This window comes from Prinia subflava, chromosome 3 (assembly GCF_021018805.1).
Source record: "Prinia subflava isolate CZ2003 ecotype Zambia chromosome 3, Cam_Psub_1.2, whole genome shotgun sequence".
Taxonomy (NCBI): Eukaryota; Metazoa; Chordata; class Aves; order Passeriformes; family Cisticolidae; genus Prinia; species Prinia subflava.
In genome coordinates, this window is record NC_086249.1 from 80,769,943 (window position 1) to 80,791,335 (window position 21,393).

The window sequence follows — 21,393 nt, forward strand, 5'->3', positions numbered from 1 at the left end:
AAACTTTGTCTTTGGATACATTGATGAACTTGCCACGGACTTACCAAGAGCATAAAGAAAATTATTCTGACTGGCAAATGGCGGTGTTACTGTTTGTGTCAATGCCGTCCTGGCTCATGGAAAGCTCATTGAATTGCTGTTAAATTGCATTGTAGCAAAATAACTTTCATAAGGCTGAACCGTAGTAAAAAGTGGAAATGTGAAAACTAAAATTATTGAGTCCATTTAATATCCCTGAGAGGCCATACCCAGCGAGTGCACTCTGAGCTGACACAGATGGCACACTGCTCTCATCTTGTCTCATAGATTGAGAAAAAAACCTCTCAGAAACCATCATTGTCTCTCCTTTCCCCCCGCCCCTGCCCCCAGTGTTAGTTTCTGCTGTGGTGTTTCGTTGCCATCATTGCAAACAACTTGGAGCTCAGCACTACCAGTCCTGCTTAACACTGAATCAGTGGAGCAGAGGGATTTGGAGAGTGGGCACAATCAGCCTCTGTCCCGTGATAAACCAAAGGACCCAACTGCGAGGATGAATAGAAAGTTATGAGGTCCAGACTTATCCTAGCCTTATCCTTTTTTGTGGTCATCTGCCTCTGGTCACCCTTCAGGGGTTTTTGAAAAGGTGTCTGGGATTTTTTTGGTGTTTTAGTTGACTGACAGACCTTTATTTACCTCCGCTGGAGGTCTTTCACTGGAAGTTCATTCCTTACCTTCTATCATATGGCTCTCTGCTTGGTCATGTTGTCCAGGCTGGCAGGTTTCCCCATGGCAGAAAGACAGTAAACTTGTGTTTAAACTGGTGTTCCTCTTTCTGTCCATCACCTTTCTCCTGAATCTCCTGGTGCTCAGGAGCTGCCTTCACCTGCTCCTGGGAAGGCCACAGGGTTTTGCAGCACCACTGACACAGAGGGCTGGCTCATTCTCCCCCTCTCCTCCACTCTCATGAGACCACACCTGGAGTGTTGTACCAGCTCTGGCAGCCCTGACATAGGAAGGATGTGGACATAGACCTGTTGAAAAGAGTCCAAAGGAGGGCCATGAAGGTTATCAGAAGGGTGGAACACCTCTCCTTTCAGGACAGGTTGAGAGAGTTGAGGGTTTTCAGACTGGAGAAGGTTCCAGGGAGACCTTTAAAGCACCTTGCTGTACCTGAAGGGAGCCCACAGGAGAGCTTGAGAGGGCTTTTTACAAGGGCATGTAGTGACAGGACAGGGGCCTAAGGGCTTTAAACTGAAAGAGGGCAGGTTTAGATTAGATACTAGGAGGAAATTCTTTACTCAGAGGGTGGGGAGCCACTGGAGCAGGGTGCCCAGAGAAGCTGTGGATGCCCCATCCCTGGAAATGTTCAGAGCCAGGCTGGATGGGGCTCTGAGCAACCTGGTCTAGTGGAAGGTGTGTTTTTAAAGGTCCAGGAATTAATTTCAGGGAATGGAAATATCCATATTCATAAATAAAGGGCTGGCCTGAATTTGTGCCAGAATTTAATCAGAACCAAACCCATGTTTCCAAGATGAAATACCTTTACAGCAGAGGAGGAAATACCATAATGTCCCAGTATTCACTGACTCATGACATTCTAGCTCAGCTTTGTATACTGAAAAAATTTAAAGTGTTTGACATAGACTTAAATAAACATTCACCCTTTTGGTGCTCCATCCAAGTAGAGCCCAAGGGCAGTACTTGAGACTTATCCATTCATAACTGTGAGAGGAATGTGGGACCTTCCTTCAGAATCATTCCAGCTTGATCAGCCGTGGTTTGTAGTGCTAGGAATAAAAAAGGCGCCTTTTTTTTTTTTTTAAATTTGCTTTTTACCTCCCAAAATGTTTCTATCATTCTGGCTAAGGGTTTGTGGGTTTTTTTGGTCTTTGGTTTTTTGTTTTGTTTTGGGGTTTTTGGTGGGTTTTTTTCTGGTTTGATTTGGTTTGGTTTTTTCAGGGTTTTTAAGCTTAATAATGTGAAAACCAAACTAATGTCTCAGCTAGACATGAACTTGTGCATGAGCTTTTCTGTCACAACCCAAAGTGCAGCTTGGTCTTGATGATTCCAAATTCCTGAAGTATGAGAACTTCAGATTGAGCTACGTGCTTGCATATGTGCAAGTCATATTTTGCCAAGAGGAAAGTAGATTTCCCTCAACAATGTATAGCTGAATATCTGAGTTTCCCAGGCTAAACCTCTGTAATTTCTAAATTAGAAACTTTGGTGAGTTGGAGAGAGAGTGCTAGACATAGTGTGCTCCAGGGAAAACAACATTGTTTTATCGTGAATTTTTGCTCTGCTCTTAGAGAACAAAGCTGGGGAAAGAAAGAGGCTTCTTTATGGTTGCACTAAGTAACACAGTTATCAGGGAACACTGTATTACCTACACAGAAAGTATTGCGGTGGGTATTTAGGTTTCCTCATAACGTTTGTTGATGCTTTCAGACTTTAATAAAGTTGTGATTCATTTCTGGCGACAGATCTCCCATGTTTCTCACAGTTGTGCTAATTTCTTTATCTAATGTTTAAAGTCATCTCCCCCATTGACTTTGAGGGTAGATTTTAACTTTTTAAAATACCTTCTTGCATGCATATTTGTGCACAGAGTGCTCTATCAATTTTTAATCTGAAATGATCAGATCCCTATTCTTTGTAAAATTTTAGAGTTTCTTCTGCTAAGAAGTTTGAAGATATAAAGGACTGAAGTTGACTTCAGTTAACTTCACCAGAAACTTCACCAGAAGCATGGTCTGTCTGTGAGCCTTAGAACAGAGAAAGGTTAGAGAAAATGAAATGCTGGAGTATTGATTTCCTTTGGGTAAAAAAAATGTTTTAAACATTAATCAACATACTAATATCTTTAAAGTGAGCAATTAAAAGCCAGTTCATTTTACATTACTCCTGCAATTACCTGTGCATCAGTTTTAGAAGCAGAACAGAAAATGCAATATTTTTATTTTTATTTTTAAGAAATCCTAAAGAGGCCTTTTTACATTGTATTATAGAGCACTGGCAGATAAAACCCCATAACTTAAACACTGCGACATGAAATTAAGCTTTTAACAGTGGTTCTTTTTCAGAAATCAGATGGTATTTAGAATCCTGCAAAACAGAAAAATTTAAAATTTTTGCATTGAAAAGGAAGGTGCAGATGCCTTATATTTTTTTTTCTGGCACAGTGAACTAGACGAGTTCAATTTTTGGCTTTTGAATTCAACTCTTTCCACTATTGTTTCGTTTCAGTTTTAATTGTGGAAAAGACATAGTAAATTTATAGTCTTCCACTCATTATGTTTGTTTCTCAGGGTATGCTTTCCTACTAACCCTAGGTGCCCCCAGATTCTTTTTCAAGTTGGATTAATTTTTCCCTCAGTGTACCATTGAGAGAGGTGCTGTCTCAGCTAATACGAAATCGCTCCATGAGCAGCCAAACTAACAGTGCCTGCTCTCCAATGGATTCCTGTCTCCTGGCTGATTGACTTTTAACTGAATTAAGCTGCAGCTGCAGCGTGTGTGCATCCTTCTAGTGTGTGTGCATCCTCTCCAGCCAAAGCTGTTCCCCCCTGAGGTTGCTCTGTTGTTTAGAAATACGTGGTTCAACTGAAGCTTTTCCACTACTCAGGAACTCAGGAGGTCTGGTGCTCTCTTTTCCTTCCTCTTCCCGGCTCTCCTGGCTGGTGTGGATTCACCACCATCTCCTCTGCTTGGCCAACTCTGCTCTGCTGCTTCAGCTTTGGCTGAAAGTGCCCAGCAGGCTCCAGGTCCCTTGGGCACCTGGAGAAGCAGGCAATTTGTAGCATCACATAATCTTAGAAAACCAGGCTAAAAACTGAAAAAAACCCCCAAACCCAAACAAATTGGGTTGGGGAAATATTGGGAATAGTTCATGTTTGGATTTTTCTTCCTGAGAGTGAGTGCTTTATGGGACTTAAGCATTGTTTGCCAACCCAGTGGAGAAGCCAATGACCATGACAGCAGGAAGAGGAAGATGTCCATGTCTGCTCAATTCAAGGCAAGTTTACATCCCAGCTCATTACACCTCAGCCCTTAGTCCTGAAGGTGTTTTTTATGAAGTACTAAATATACTCATCAGAGCAGGAGTATTTGTCCTGCCAGGAGCAGAGCTGGGAAGGGAGCAATGTGGATTCCTGCTCTAGTGAGCATGTGCTTTATGGAAAAGTGGAACCGTTCCAGCACATAAGCAAATAAATAAATAGCATCCACCTCCTGTGTGCTCACAGCTATCCAGGGACAGGGCAGATGTGAACTTGGTCAACTGATTTTCAAACTCATGTTCTGCTCTGGAGCGATTTAACCCTCCATCTCTTTTCATTCTGGAAGTGGTGCCAAATGTCCCCCCTGAATATGGCCTTTTGCTTAAGTATGCCACAAATAAAATTACAAACTACATATTTGATCCTAAAATGCTACATGTACTTGCTGGAATTTCTCCACAGCCTCACTCTCAGAGAAGAATGTATTTTTTATGCACATATATATAAGCAAGCCAAAAAAGCCTCCTTGATTGTGGGTTTTCTTCCTTTTAAAATCCTTTTGAACCAAGTTCTTACATAGCTATTATATACCATTTCAGGACACATTTTTCCCTGCTGTTTTGAGAAGAAAGAAAATTTTAAATGTTAGCATTAATGGCATTCAAGTTTTATAATAGTGCATGGTTAATACATTGCTGAACACACCCTGGATTTCAGAAGTGATTTGCAGAAGACTTTAGAAATAGAATGTAGTGGTGCAGCAAATATGTAGCTATTAGGCATAGAATCACAGAATCAGACAATGGTTTGAGTTGGAAGGGACTTTAAAGACCAACTTATTCCAACTCCCCTGCCACAGGCAGGGACCATCCACCAGACCAGGATGCAACCTGGCCTTGAACCCTGAGAGGGCTGGGGCATCCACAGCTTCTCTGGGCAACCTGTTCCAGTGCTTCACCACCCTCACAGTAAAGTTTCATCTTGATACCTATTTTAAACCTGCCCTCTCTCAGTTTACAGCCATTACCCCCTTGGTCTGTCACTACATGCCCTTGTGAGAAGTCCCTCTGCAGATTTCCTGTAGCCCCCTTGTAGCTGCTGGAAGGTGTTACAAGGTGCCAATGGAGCCTTTTTCTCCCAGCAGAACAACCCAAATCTTTCAGCTTGTCTTCAACGGGATGTTGTCAATTGTGGTCCTGCCCTTTTTGTGACAGTTCCTAACAATGCAGGTAATTCTCATCTCACTTGTTTCAACAGCTGCTGGATTAAGAAGGGTGTTGTTGTTCTTTTAAATGAGCACTCCTCTGGCAGAACTGCTCCTAACCCTTAAACTGGAATAATACCTTTGAGATCAGCAAGCTTCTTTAGATTTACAATCAGGTAACTGAGATAAAAGTCTGGCCCAAATAATCAGTCCCCCAGGACTTTCCAAACCAGATAGTAACCATGCAGTGAACTACTTTAGGAAGAGGGAAAACATTGAGCACAGTTTGTTTTGAACTGAGGAGTGTATGAGCACTGTATATCTTCTTTTAGGACTCCTTTTTACCTATTTTGGTCCACTACCATTTCATTTACTGTTTTTTCATGCTCAGATATTAGTGAATAGGAAAATTTTTAAAATCCTGGTTTACTGACTGAAGGCTGTAGGAGAAAATGACACTTTGTAAATGCCATAAATTCAGGTTTTTTTTAGACTGCCATGATAAAATTGCTGTTAGTAGGTCTGCTAGCTCTTTTAATTATATATTTTAAAGAAAGCATTTTAAATGACCAGTATCTCATAATTTCTTCATCTAGTGTATAATTTGAATGATATAAAGGAATTAAATTCCTCCAAGGTTACAGGCAGACAAGGATTTGAAATATTGCCTGGAGATAGGTTGGGCTTTCCTGTTAATGGGACTCATTTTTATGCGGGGAATTGCCACATTCAAACAGACACCCTTTCATTTTAATGTTCCTTTTTGTTCTTCAGTCTCTTGAGTGACAACATCCTAAAAGAGCAATGTGTGGCAGATGATTAAAAAGGACAAATATTCCAGACAGCATCCTGAATTACCTCCTGAGCAGCACTGATGATTGCTTGAGCCCTCTCTGTGGCTGCAGAGAATTCAATAAGCTGTAATGGAAATAAATGTGTGAAAAAGAAAAAATATGCTTTGTTGATTATCTGTACATAGAGCTACATCCAAAACCTGCTTTCCTCTGGGCATTTCTGGACGTTTGTAGTCACCTGATGGTGACTTAGTAGAGGCATTTCCTTGTGCTGTCAGGAATCAGCAGACACATGCAGGCAGAATGAGTGGGTGGCAGCAGAGGGGACACACTAAGACACATTGATCTAATGTGTTTTGTTATCTAGATCACATTTTGAATGGCCATTACAAAGTAATTCTGTATGGTCTGTGCATTATGGATAACAAAAAATGGTTACTAGTGTGATTCATTAAGCAGCAACTAAATTTATTCCTTTGTGAAAGTAGTTAAGATCAATTTTTAATAAAATATTTCCCCTAAAAATCTGGAAGACATCTGCAGAGATAAGGATGAGAAGATATGTACAAGAAGGCACTATGTTGCTTACATCTATTTAGGGCTTGTTTTTATCTCACCTTTTCCTTGCTCAACAAATAATTGTCCCCCATGAATTTCAGTAGGATCACTCCTGGAGCAAAGTATTATGGTGAATGACATCCAGCAGAATCCAACTGTCCCAGCATGAAATTTTATCAAGCCTGTTATGTCTATTCATCTTTTTTTCCTATTACAGAAGGCATCAGGAAGTTGACCTGTGTTGCAGGGGTGGGGGCACCTTGGCTTGTTTTGACCACTGAGAAAATCTGTCCTTGAGAGCAAACTCACAGAAGACAAAAACAGTAATTCTTCAGATGGTGCCACCATCACTGTTGGTTCCTGAAAGCTGATAAGAGGGTTCTGTATCTCTCTGTCTTCACAATGGATTTGTTTCAATTATTAGGTCTGCAAGGCCTGTGTTATGTGAAAGAAAGGACAAACTTGTTTTGGGAGTCAGCCTTGGTGTTGCTGCTTGTTTCTCTGCGTTGTACCTGGATACAGTCCCCTGGGGTTTCCCAGGTGATGCTTGGCAGGCCACAGGGATGCAGTAAATGGCCCAGGAAGCACATTCAGATGGCACAGCATGCCCTAATAGGGATGTTTTACCTGCAGGAGAACAACTGTGTTTGAATGGGGCAACACTGATGCTTTACAGGCTTTTACCCTGACTTTGATGGGAAAATGCTCTAACATGCAGATGTAACAGTAATTTTATCTGGGCACTTAATTTAAAAATGCACATGTACCCTGAAGCCTTTTGCAAATATTTGAGGCACCTGGGATATAATCTGAAAATTCCCCCATCAAAAGTGGCACTTAGACAATTGAAGCACAGGAGTGACTTTTGCAATAACTCAGCAAACGAGACACATAGAAAGGTAAAACTCCTATCTTGCCAGCAACTCTCCTCTCTCCACAAATAAGCTATTCATAAAATGCTGCCGGGAGGGTAAATTGTGTGGCACATATTTCATTTCCTCTGTCTTCAGTATATCTTACCAGATGCCCTGTAGTTTCAAATAGATGCAATTTTATTCAGTTTAAGCACTTCCTAAAAGTAATGGCCCTTGATAGCAAAACTGGAGAATGATTTGCTGCTTGATTAGAGACCAAGTCCATGAAAATAACCCTTTTGATAGATGTACTGTATTAGAGTGAGTGATCCTTCCCTGTCTGGTCTTTGCATTACTTGATTTGGCAGATAACACTGCCAAATAGTGGGTGGACTATGGCACTCCAAAAATGGCACATCTACTAGAATAAATCATAGCCCAGAGCAAAAGTCTAAAACACTCAGTTGACTAGTTCTAATATTTTCTATCTTTCTTACATTTCTTTACATTAATTGCCTTGCCTGCAAAATCCTTTTATTTTGTGATAGGTTATAAGTAGGAAATGTTGATGTAGCTCTTCTTGGGTTATGTAAGTCCTTGCTTTCAGCCTTAGTAGATTTCTGGTCTCTTCCAGACTTCCAGTGTATTGCTGTTTGTTGGTGGCATTCAAATTAAGTGGGGGTTTGGCCCTTGAGAATTCAAAACATGGGCAATTTAAGTAAATCCCTTTATTAAACTCTGACTCATTTTGCACTTAAGATGTGTGCACTTCAAAGGGTCAGGCTGGATGTACAACTAGTAGTTCAGCAACCTACGCAATATTCTTTAAGCTGCCAAAGGCAGCTGGAATATTGTGAGATCAAGCTTTCTTTTATGCAATTTCCATATTTACCTTATTTATCTTGCATTAAGCTAAAGAAATTTATGTATTGGGGGAAAAGAGAAGGAAATATTTCTTTCAATATTTCTGAAAATCAGCATTAGTTCAGATCTACCTTGAATTTAGCAGTGGCTGAAGAAATCTTTATTTTTCCTAACCCTTCTGTAACATCCTTATTTAGATCTTTCAGGTTTCTGGATCTCACTAAATTCGAGGGAACTTGCTGAAAGGCAAGGCTGCAGGACTTGAAAACACCAATCCAAGCCAATGCTCTTGGTATCTCCAGGCTTCTCCCAGCAGAACCAGGACTTGGCAATGGCCAGTCATTAGATGCTGATTGAAATAGAGAAGTCTCTGGGGGGGAAAAAAGCCAACTCTGCTTCAGTTGGTAAGTCCTGATATGGAACCTTTTCCTTTGGGGGATGAGAAGGATTTAATCTTTTGTGGCGTGGAGCAGTCTGGCACAAATCCATTACACGATTCCCATACACCAAACACACCTTCTTCTGTCTCCACCCCAACCAAAGAGCTCTGCTCAGCTCCATTAAACAATTCTGTATAAATTGCCATATTGACATACTTCTCATTTATCTCAGCTGGAGTTTTTATTTTGGCTGTATTTTTAGAAGAATTCAGTCTTCTCAAAAGTATTGGTCACCCAGATTGAGTGATTCTTTGGGCACTGTCTGGCGAGCATGATAGTGAGTTAATTTTCATGCTGTCGGCTCACAATGTTTGATAACCTAACCTGTGACAATTTCAGAAGCCTAATAAATGGTGCTTCAGTTTTATTTACTGATATTTCACTCAAATATGAATGGAATCTGACCATGGAAATATTAAATTAGCTCTATCATGCCCTTCTCTGTCAGAAGGAAGTGAATTATGAACAATAAATAAGTGCTGAATGAAATACTCTCAGAGCACTTTGACTATGCCTATGGTTTATTAGAAATGAAGCAATTCCACTTCATCTGTCCTGTCCAGGTTCTCCAAGTCCCTGAGACATTATTAAGGGAAAATTGGTCTTCGGTATCTCAAATGAATGACACACAAAACAAGAGGTTTTTTGAAAATGTGAATTTTTAAAGCTCAAGTTCCCTCTCTTAGTTCCTTAGGATACAAGCAGCAGATAAATGTTTGTTTTATATAAAAGATAAATCCAAAACATAATATTGGCAAAACTGGAAGATGTAGATCTACATGAACTGAGCAGTCGTTTTGGGAGAGAAGCTGGACAGGAGGAGGAAGGGCTGATAAAAAAGCCCTGGAGTGGCCTGCAGTTAATGGGGGAATGCAACTCAAGCAGCTGAAGGATAAACAAGCTAGAGGGTTGTGTATTCATTCATTCATTCATTCACTCAGGATTTTGGGGCAGGGAAGCTATTATGCTGGAGGCTAAATATGCAGCTATTATGCTGGAGATGAGGAAGCACATGGGAGGAAGATGTCCAGTCTGGACAGACTTTATTGCAGTGCTTCTCCTGTTGCCTAGGCAGGAGGTGCTTCAGGAATTGCTGTCCTCCCCCCCTTGCAATAGCTCTGCCTCCCACCGCAGGAAAAATCAGCTTGGCTTGGGACTTCCTCTAAAGTGACCAAATCTCCATTGGTCTCCAAAAAGGATCAGGTTCCTCATCTCCATTTGTCAAAGGCAGTCAGATGAGTGAGTCAGAACCAGTCCTCTGGTTCTTCTCTACATTGTACTGCGTCAGGGTAACAATAACATTTCATGGGGCAGCATAAATGGTGACGAAAGCATGATGAACCACTGCTCCTGCTACAAGGGGTGTGGGGGTGCAAGAATGAGTGCTGTGGGGGAAATGCTGGACCTGCCATGGGGCAACCCCATCCAACTCCAGAAGGTCTCTCTTGTCAGTGGAGCACTGCTGCTGCTGGGGCTGGAGCCTCACACTCATCTCTTTCTCACTGTTCTAAATGTACCACTCCTGTTGCACCTCTGTCCAGTGCAAGCTACCAGAATTTAAGGACTATGAGCTTTGTGAATGACAAGTTCTTTCATTTGTGGACCCCTACTGCCTCCTTTTAAGCCAACTGATGCAAGTAGGGAAGAAATGAACGTCAGGGAAAGAGGAGGTGTGACGGCCTCCTTCAGCTGCACGAGAGTAGGAGGTTGCAGTAGGGCTGAGGAGAGGTGGCACTTTGTTCTGTCACGTGTCCTGGGGCAGAAGGAGATGCCACTCATTGGCCTTGTCTGGTCACTGCCCATTTGCCTCCATGGGTAGTGTTGGGACCAGGAGTGTGTGTTTGAAGTGTTTCATCCAAGCATCCTGCTTGACTGTGCTTTGGCTCTGTTGCAGGGTTGTCTTGAAGCACATGAATTTGGTACTTTTCAAAGGGAACTGAGTGGGAAGATGCAGCCCACCACACGTCGTGCCCCCCAGCTGGTAATGGACATGGAGTGCATGGCTGCAGAGTGCAGACTTGTGTGGTAAAGCTCACCAGGCTCCCACAGCAGGGCCCTTAGGTCTCAGCACCAGCTCTTCCACTCTGACAATCCACTGGGACTGCAGGACATGTGCTGATGTAGGCAGACACTTCCTCTTCCAAAGTGTCCCCATGAACTTTTGGAGCATGCAACGGAGTTGGCTGAGTCTTGCTTTTCCACGGGATAAAAATTAGTTCCCTCCAACTTCTTGAAGAGTCGGGGAATCATAAATTGGGAATGGGGAAGTTGATCTGCATTTTTGAAAATCCTTTAGTTTCTCCTTTTGATTTTTTTTTAATCACCCAAATATATACATGTAACATTTGAGCCTTCAAAGTAGAATTGATGGGTACATAGCCCTTGTCTGTTACTTTTCAAAAGCCTGAGCTATTTAATTCTCCTTAAAATAAAAATAGAAGTGGTAAATTTTACACTAGCTGACAGAGACTATTTTTTTTCTGTCCAAGTCAAGTCAAGAACATAAATGTTAATTGCATTCATGTATGTTTCCCTGCTATGACGTTAAGTGAGGGCGGAATAAGAAGGACTTCTCTGGCAGAAAGAGAATTTTCAGTCTGTGATTAACATAAATCAGGAATTCAAATCTGGGTGGCTCCCAAGTGAACCAATTAAAGCATCACAGAGCCCTAGATCACCCTGTCTTTCAGACTTCCAAGTGGAAATGCAAATAAAACCGCAATGTGGTTGTATGGGTTAAGTCACAGCTTTTAGGAGAGGACTGAGCGAGAGAGATTGGCTTTTTTGTCCAGCTGAAGAGCTAATTCTTGTCACCCTCACACTGAGCTTCACGTCACTTCCTCAGTAAAGCTCCCTTCAAATCCCTTGGCCTACTTCCATGAATGAGGGCAGCTAAGTCAACCCTGCTGTGATGAGCAGGTCACCAGCTAGTCCTCCTTGCCAGGGGATGCCCATCACTCTGAAAGTCTCTTTATTGTTTTGATTTTCCCTACATCTCTCTAACTTTTGTGATATGCTTTAAAACTTAAGTTGTAAATCCATCCTGTGCAAGAGAGTGGCTTTCTAAACCAAGTCTCATTCAGCATGGGAAATAGGTAGAATGTACTCTCAAAGTAGTATTTTAAATTCAGCTGTGGTGGAAATGGATCATTGTGAAGGTCGTCACCTTAAGGAGATTTTAAACCTCAAATTGGTTGAAAATATGTAGTAAATGTTTCCTTAAAGTGGAGAGATCTACTGCAGTGTGAGTGAAAACAACACATAAAACCCTTGAGTCAGATTTCAAAATTAGGACGAATGTGTTTGCTGTATCCCCAAATTAATGCTGTGTGGAAGTAAGAAGTAACTTTGAAACTGAAACAGAGCCGAGGCTGGCTTTGGAGTAATTTTATTCCACAGGCCTTCCAGTTACTGAAAAACAAATGTGGCATGCTTACCACCTTTTATGTGATGGGGAAAGTGACCACCAGGAGGAATCCTAGAAATATTTCTAAATCTGGAAGCACTCCAAGATGTGGAAATAATTACTTCAGTAAAAAAAGAAAGCTTGGAATGCTTTCAAGGAATTAACATAATCTTTCTCAAAACTACAACAACAACCAAAAGAACCAGGAACGAGGAAAATTTGGATCCTTTGTATCAAGAGACAGCCAAAGCCCTCAAAGCACACTGGCTGCCCTGAAAGCATATTTATTCAGCTTTCAGCAGATGATTAGCAGAAATGAGACTTAACAGGGCAGAGATCCTCAGTGTAGGACCTGCCAGGAGAATTTGGAATTTGATGTTAAAGTGGAATAAAAGGAACTGTGTTTGGTTTAGTATGTCGTTAAACCATTCAAAAGTTCGTGCTTTGAGATAGCTTGGAACTTCTCAGATTTTGAATCTGAAAAACATTTGCTATTCTTTTACTATGACTCATAAGAACAAGTCAGATGGATAAAGAGAAGTTGATTTCATATTAGTGTGTTGGTTTTGTGCACAATTGTATTCAGGAGATTAAATTCTTGGAATGGACACAGTAACTCCACATCCTTTTTGTTTTAGGCTTGTACTCTTATCTTCAGAAAAACAAGGTAATTTTATTCCCTGGGAAAATGTCTCTGCTATCATCTTAGACTGGTACAAACAATATTTCTAGGGAAGGAACAAGGACATGAGTTTCTTTTTGCTTGACTGCAGAGTGCTCCTGTGTTCAGCGATCTGTATTTTTTCTGCTGCATTTGAGATTTTTTTTCTTGTTGCTGCTTGTGGGATGTGCTGTGCCTATGGCAGCGCAGGGCTGGCAGGACTGGGGAGCACCTGCTGCAGCCAAAGCAGAAGCCAGCCTGCTGTCCTCCCTGGGATGATCCTATTCTTTCACCTTGCATGTAGCAATGGCAAAGGTAAGCTAGCAAATCCTCATAGAGAAGTAGCAGTTAAAAGTACTTATTGATGGCTGCTTTATTTATAAGGGCCTTCAATGCATCAGGTTAAATAATACAATTAATTTTAGGAGTGGGAAAAGTCTGGACAAATTGGAATTTTAAAATTCTTTACATTCTAAATTTAAGGAATTTTCCTGAGTGTATTGTTTGCTGTAGTCATCTTAACTATTTTTCAGATAATTCTATGTAATTTGGGGGATCTAAAATGGTTAATTTAGTTTTGTGATGTTCTCCACTCTGTACACATACCAAATTCTTAAATTGTTCCTGCTTATATCTCATAGCTCTTCCTTTTTGTCACTGCTGCCGGTCTTGTGTTTAGAAGAAGTGGTGATGTGCACCACAGAAGGCGCAGCATTGTTGCCAGGGTTGTTCAAAAGCTCCACAGCCTGGCCATGTCACCACATGTGGCATCTCACAAGGCTCTGGCTGGGCATTAGCACATCCCCTCAGGTGCACTCTCCTGAGAGCCCTTGCAATGACAATTCCAGCCAGCATCTGACAATGCCTGTCCTCAGTGCCTCCCAGGAAGGGGTGTGACCATATTCATGGGTGAGCCTTCACGCTTGAATTTCTTGTGAGCGGTAGAGGCAAACTCTTTCTTTTCAGAGCAAGGATGTGTGGCTCTGAAATTGTCAGTTTTATCTTCCCGACAGAGGCAGCTGCCTCACAGATATCAGTAATGTGAGGTAGAAATGAGAAGACCAAGTAAACAAACATAAAGGAGCAGAGAAATGCGTTTCCTATCTGAAAATGTAGAGTGTGCTGTGGATAATACAGCCAGGAAAGGTCTGTCACAAGATTCATAGTCCCTGGGCATATTTCATTCATTCATGAATGGTGCTTACAAAGCAGATAATTTGAGCTGGTTTTACCTTCACAGCGTTGACAGAGAAATATTTTCATCCTCTACAACAGCTCTTAAACAATAGCCAGATCACATTGCGTGCACAGGGTGATGTGCTCAGGGGTCTGCAGGGTTTCTCAGGTTTCTTGCTGCCGTACGTATTTGTTATCACAGCAGACAACAGAGCCTGTAATGGAATAGGTACGTGACTCCATTCCGTCTGCAGACACAGTTTTGAATTTGTACATTTTTCCTTTCCATCTTCCTGCTGGTAAAACAACCACAGATGAATAGTAAAACAGGGCATTTAGTATGTGGAAGCAGGAGGTGTGGATAACATTTCTTCGCCTGGTACAAAATCTTGTTTTACTTTCAAGGAAACGCAGAGCCAAGCTTGATAATTTTAGACCATTTTTACAGCATGGAGAGGCTTCCTGAAAAGCACCACTGATAGGAGGTGTTGATCTGTAAACCACAGACCTTGCCCTCAGTGTTCTCTCTGTGAAGTGCTGAAGCCCTAGTATCAAGTGCTCCTTACATCCACCACATGTTTCTCACTGCTGTTTTACTTTAAGTATTCCTAAAAAAAAAAAAAAAACCAAACAAAACCAAAACACACACTTCCCCCAAATTAACAAAAAACAAAAGTAAATCACCCCCCCCAAAGAACCCCAAAACCACATCACCACAGACTAGCTAGATCAAAGAGGGAAAAAGTCTAAATTTTAAATTCATGTTACTTGAAAAACAGATTACAGAAGTGCTCCAGTTATGATTATCATCTGTCTCACAATGTATTTTCTCTCGGATGTATTCTAAACCCCTCTTCCCACATAAGGGCTCTCTTCCCCATCCTCCTCTTTTGTCATTTAATTTAATAAATCATCGGAGCAAATGTGCCATGTAAATTGAAATATGCAGGAGAGTCATACAGGCTGAGAAATGATGGGGATTATCATAAGAGAAGGAAATTCTGTAAGTAAATACTGGCCTCTCTAATTCTGACCAGTTTTGGTGTGTTTTGAAAAATCAGATTGTGCTTTTTTCTTTCAGTAAAGAGTATCTCTTGGACTAGAAATGAAAATTGTTTACTTCATGGGATGAGACTTATTAACACTTATAAGTAGTAAACAGCAATATTTATCTCCCAGGCGATTGTATTTTCTTGATTAGAGCCTAAGATGAGTAGCTGGGGTTTTTAACCATTTATGCTAACCAAATAAGTTTTTACAATTAATGCATGCACTGCGAGATAACTAGTTTTTCAGCAAAATTTGCCTTCTCCTTTTTAGACAGGAAAATCATCTGGTGGTGTTTCACCACTAAAGCAGACAAGCTTTATCTACTCATATCCCTGAAGATGTGAGTTAAAAACCTTCTTGATTTGTAAAACTACATTCCTATTTTTAAAAAATACGCTTGGAACACCAAATTTGATTAAAGAGAGGATTTGCCACTGGCTTTTCCCTGTCCTGTGGAGAAGAAATGGCCAATGGACATGCCTGTACATGGCCTCCAATGGGTTTTCCTCTTCACCAGAGCAGGACCAGAAGGCTGCACCAGCCTCCAAGAGCTTAGTTTTTTATGGAAGCTGAAAACCTGGAGACTCCTGATGGATTTATGAGACTTGGCACTAGCTGGGAGGAGGGTAGCACTTATGTGAGGAATAGTTTGCACTATCAATCTCATCATTTATTAATCTTTTCAGATGTTTCTGAGCAAAATGCACACTGTGCTAATCTGTTTCTAAGTGGATAAGGAGGCGTGGGGGCTTGGCATGTGGTCAAATCACATCATCTCAGCAAGTGATTGCCCTTCCTTGAGATGTCAAATGGTGCCTTAACCCCATGGCTGGGTGGGCTGGGAGCTGGCAGGGAGGACCAGGGAGGCTTCACCAACCCCAATTAACTCTTCAGCACCAGCCCCCAGCAAGACCTGGTCCAGGTGTCATACCTACAGCTGTACCTCAAGGAGCCAAGAACAGCAGATTTTCTGAAGCAAGTCAGAAAGCTGGTGTCTCACTAGTTATGAAAGATGAAGCAAAATAGTCCTTTTCCCTTGGGGTGACAATTTAGGGAAACAACGGGGGACTAAAAGGACTTGCCTTCTGTGTATCTTCTGTTTTAAATAAAACTTGTGCTCAATGTCACACCCATGACATAAACAAAAGATGGTGGTAAAGATTTACGACCGAATTTTACAAACATTATTAAAAAATTATTGCTAGATACTGTGTACACAAAACACTGAAAAGGAAATCTATTTTTATTAAAGTTTGGAATTTGAAAGTGGGAGATACTGCCAATAATTTTTCTAAAGTCTGATTTATAAATGGAGTGCTAATGAATAATTCCACAAATGGAACTACATGGAGTAAACCAAGGAGGCACATTTTTGCTGCTGCTGGTACAAGAATAAATCTGAGTGAGTAAATCTGCTGTGTATTGCCAATTTTTATCGTACTTGGAAGTGGAAATATAATTTAGTGCAATAGTTAAAGAATGTAAAACCTCTGTACAAGAGGGCCAGACTCTCCCAGTTGTAGGAGCACCCTTGACAGTGCCAGTCCTCCAGGCAGGGACTCACAGGGCATGCAATGGTCTACACTCTGCTGCTGGAGAACCTTATTGGCATTCAGTATTAGCAGGGCATAGGCAAATTGTACCTAAATTCCCTTTCCCAGCCTTATGGAAGAGCTGTCGTTGGGTCAAGTGCCTCTCCCTCTGTCTATCCTCCTGGAGAAGATGGGAGCTGCCTGGCCTTGGAAGGAGCAGGTATGGGCAGTGCTGGCTGCCACAGAGGAGCCAGGGCTGGAGAACACCGGAGGTATCTCCTCTTAATGTCAATTAGAGCTAAACAGTGTTTGCTGAGGGAGGGGTTTATTACTGTTGCTTAGGTTGTTAGCTTAATGAGATTAGACAAGATCTAATGAAAGGAGACAAGTATGTAAGTTTGTAGTAGTTAAGCTGCTCTGCTCCGGGATTTTCTGGGGCTGTGACATGGCATGCTCTAATAGCCTGTTCCCTGTCACATCGTCCCGTTCCCACAGGTGCCTGACTGAAAGCTGTCACAGTGTCAGCACTGGCATTTCCCTTGTACTGAGCTGGCAACGGGTTGTCAGTCCGATTCAACTGGCAGTCCTACGTGCACATGATCAAATGATGGCATCCTTTAACAAACCACGAGCTGTGCAGCCAGATTCATTCCTGACAAATGGATCAGCACAGCCCCTCTGTCCGGTTTACCCAGCACAGCTGCCTCCCAGGGCTGCTTAGCCAGGGAAGGGGCAGCTGCAAAGTGACAACTGCCCATCACAGAGAAAACAGTGGGAAAAACTCAAGGGAAACCCGTACAGCTGATGATGGAAAAAATGCTCACTGGGAGGGGTAGGCAAAGTTCTGCAGCTGAGATGAGAGGTTGGTCAGATAGTCCAAGAAACAGCAAATGCCTCCTGCAGAGCTGAGTATTGGTCAACACATTGTGGAGGATGAGAACAAAAACTTGTTCATCTACAGCATCTCCAATGCAGTTTTCAAATCATCTTCCAGACTTGGCTTCCTCAGACATCTAAAGAGGGAAGGTGAAGCTGTAACTATAGAGATTGGGAATAATTTGGCAGCCATTGGCAATCCAGAACAGGTTACCCTGAGTTACTGCATTTTTAAGGAGTTTGGTGTCAAAGGCACCTCTGGTTTATGACTAGATGATGACAGAATCACAGAATCATTCAGGTTGGAAAACCTCTAAGATCTTCACGTCCAACCATCTTCATAGTACTACCATGTTCACCACTATACCATATTCCCCCAGGGCCATCCATATACTTTTGAACACTTCCAAGTGTGGTGTTTCCCTGGGCAGCTAATTCCAATATTTGACCACCTTTTCAGTGAAGAAATTTTTCCTAATATCTAATCTAAATCTCCCTTGGCCCAGCTTGAGGCCATTTCCTCTCTTTCTGGAGGAATTCACAATAAATTAAAATGAAATGCAGGAGGGAGTTTTAATGTCATTATGTATTTATTTTTTCAGGAGGAAATAGTCATTACTGTGTTGGAACAGCCAAAGAATTATAATTCTTTCGAATCTTTTAAAAAAGAAACTGAGGAACTGATAGGTGCCCAGTGTGCTTAAAACCCCCTTGGGGAACTGCATTAAAATAGAGACAAGACATTGCAAGAAAGTAGAATATTTTCTGCCATGCCAAGAAGTCACCACTGCTTAATTAATTAGAGTTTCTCATTTCTGAAACACAGAGTATCCAGCTGTCTCATGCCCTCCCCTCTGCATATGTGTCATGTACTCAGAATTTATGTCAACATTTGCCATCTCATTGAGTGCCTCCATCCTTTAGCCGTGTGATAGGCCATTGTAATTTACTGCCTCATATTACCAGTCATTCCCATTAGCACCATTAACACCAGGGGAGCTTTTGTTTTGCATAAACACCTTGTGCTGACCTTCCTCGGAGAATTTCCCCATCAAGGAAAGACTCCTTGCAGATGTCTCACTACTGTTAGGATGTATGTTGAGGAAGCAGGGAAAGGATGTGAATCATGTAGGAATTTACACTGAACAAAATCTTCTATTTTTCTTCCTTTCAATGTGCAGTCTTTTCTCTTTTTTCCTTAATGATATTTTTGCTGGAATACTTTTTGCAGAACAGAAGACTGGAACTCTTCAAAGCTGCAGTGCCAAGTGTCTCCTCTCCCTCCTATTTCAAAATAAATCATTCTCCTGGTGGTAATGAGCAATACAGAAAAATGCAGGCAGTGAGGATTTTGCCAGGGAGAGAGATTTGTAGCGCTGTGCTTTGGCTTCTATGCAAAGTTCTATTTAATGACACTGCCACAGAAGGAGTATTATATTATGTGTCCCACTGCTCAAGCCTTCAGTCTCGGCATTGTATAAGCACACACTTTTTCACATTTATAAGCAGCAAGCGATTCCAGAGAAATTCCTGTTCCAGCTACACAACTCAACAGACCACAACTGTGTCATTACCTCACCCTGCTGGGGCAAGTCCTGCTTCTGCAGCTGCAGAGGGTCTCTGCCAGCTGCCCTGGGAGCCTGCACAGCCCACAGGGCGAGGGAGCTGTTCCTCCCTCTCACAGCACACTCAGGATCGGGGGGCAGCAGCAGGGCTACAGCCGCTCTTCAGCATCTGTGGAAACCCTAGATGGAAGAGGAGTTGTGGGGACACTGCTGGTCCTTGGCTCTCAGTGGGTCCAGGGGGAACCTGGACCCATTAACCTGCCACTACTGATGCAATGAGACAACCTGCACAAAAAGCAGTCTGCTGATCCCTAATGTTTCGTGTGTTTCCCTGCTAAATTTTTCTTGATTTTGGAGGGAAAGTTAGGAGATTGCTTTTCCTGTTGGATTAACCAGGTTATTTTGACATTCAGACACAGTATAAACAGGTTTTTACCTTGGAAATCTGGAGCTTAGAAGAGCTAAGCTGTTGTTTGAACAAAATTAATTTTACTGTCAGAACAAAATATTTCTGAATATTTCTGTTTCTCAGGAGTTGCTTGAAAATTCCAGCTTTCATTTGGGCAGAATATGCAGAACAAGTAATATTCATAAATAATCTCTACAGCCTCACCTAGTTAGAAGAACCCCGTGCCTGTCCCACCAGTATGCCTTGACCTCATTCTGAGGGGCAGATGAGACCATTTAACAGCATTCCCAGCATTTTCTCCCTGGTAAGATAACCAAGCTGTGCTGGGCTTTGCTTCCATGGCGCAGAAGCACATCTGCTGGGAGCACAAGGAGAGGTCCCCGTCTTGGCACAGCCATTCCTTCACAAAGATCAGTGTAAACCTGGGCTGAACTGCAGCCAGGAGCGCGGATGGAAGTGCCCATATCCTGTTACCGAGCTCCAGTTTAATCCCTCCAGCTGAAAGCTGACCTACAGCAGATGCTGTCTCAGCAGCTTCCACGAGTCAGAGATGTCCAGGCATGGTATATTCAACATATAGGGCCACTTTCTCTGCTGGTGTTAGTTGCCCCAGCTCTAGTGACACCACCAGCATTACACCAATGCTGGTGGTATCACTAGATCATGCCATAAATAAGATCAGGCCCTAATTATCTGAATTTGCCATGGCTCATGTTTTGCTCATGACACAGAGGCAGATTTTTGAGTCAAGAGGCCCTTTGTTAACACATTCCTGCATTTCTCAGTATCTGATCTGCCAAAAGTAAAGTGGCTCTTGACACTTATTTCCTCTGAGCTGCCTTTTCAGCAATGGCTTAACCTTGATTTACAGTACTGTCAGCGGATCACAAGGCCCATCTACCTGGGAGTTTCAGGGCACTGTTATTTTTGGAGACAGTTGCCAGCTCTGTTCTTGGTCAAGTGTCTGTGGTTGACACTGTAGTGACTAACATGCTTATTCTGGGGACACTTGCCTGAGGCTCTGGCACGGCTGAAGGATTCTTTCTGTGACACCTTACTTGCAATGCCCAGGAGAAGATACTGGCCAACGTGGCCTCACAGACCCCCATCTCAGATGAATATTCACTTTTCTCCCATCATTATCATTTGGGGCTTTTTAGCAGGAGATGAATGCACCTTAATGCTCTAATAAACAAAGATACTACCCTTAGAATCTGGCAGGGGGAAGGACAGCTTTATGCATGAGGAAAGGGGTGTTTATATGAACGGTCTTCCAGTTATCAAAAAGCAATTGTAGTTTTCCTTGATTTTTACAATTCTTCATTTGGGGCTCAAGGCGCTTCATTTTCCCAGCAGGAGACCTGGAAAATGTGGCTTGCTTTGGCATTTCAGCAGCACTTTCTGGCACATGTGGGATTTATGGCTGGTTTGATGAAGTTAAAGCTGGCACAGCTTTTCCGCAGGTGGAACATTTGAGCAGACAGGTTTATACAACTGTGAAGAACTGCATCAGACTGGAGCAGGACTTGATTTAGAGGAAATCTTGGGAAGGTGGAGTGTTATGAGAGAAGAGAGAAAAATAAATATAAAATAAATTCAAGCACTAGATTAGATGCCATCCTCTCTTTGCTGCTTTCTCACACTTCGGGAGTCTCAGGCATCCCCTAAATAGAAGGCAGGCACTCTAAATCAGAGCAAATGTTTTATCTGTCATTTCTGACACATGTTTTCTTGGGTGGGCTGGTAAATCAGGTGGGCTGTAACCATCTTTCTCACCCACAGTGCTGTACTTGAGGTTCCTCTAGTGTGGTGCTTCAGAGGCACTGCCAGGAGGTGGGGGCGGCGTGGGGGGAGCCCCGTGTTCTCACCATCATGAGAGATGAAACACCACTCTCACATCCACCTTCCATGACAGCTCAGAGGCTGTCACTGTGCAGACCTTCCCTGAAAGCTGGGACAGTGCCATTACATTGCTTCCAATGTAAATGGGAGCTCTTTAATTGTTGGCTGTGTGTCCCAGGGCATGG

At 42.3% G+C, this 21,393-nt stretch overlaps 1 protein-coding gene and 1 long non-coding RNA gene across 2 annotated transcripts in view; both read left to right on the forward strand.

The window, feature by feature from the left end:
- Nucleotides 1–21,393, forward strand: part of SH3RF3 (SH3 domain containing ring finger 3) — a 246,203-nt gene that overhangs the window by 113,009 nt on the left and 111,801 nt on the right. The gene's annotated exons all lie outside the window — the stretch shown is intronic.
- LOC134548179 (uncharacterized) lies at nucleotides 8,451–11,144 on the forward strand. The gene is made up of 2 exons (XR_010079713.1): nucleotides 8,451–8,655; nucleotides 10,586–11,144. It is a non-coding gene; the product is annotated as an uncharacterized LOC134548179 (long non-coding RNA).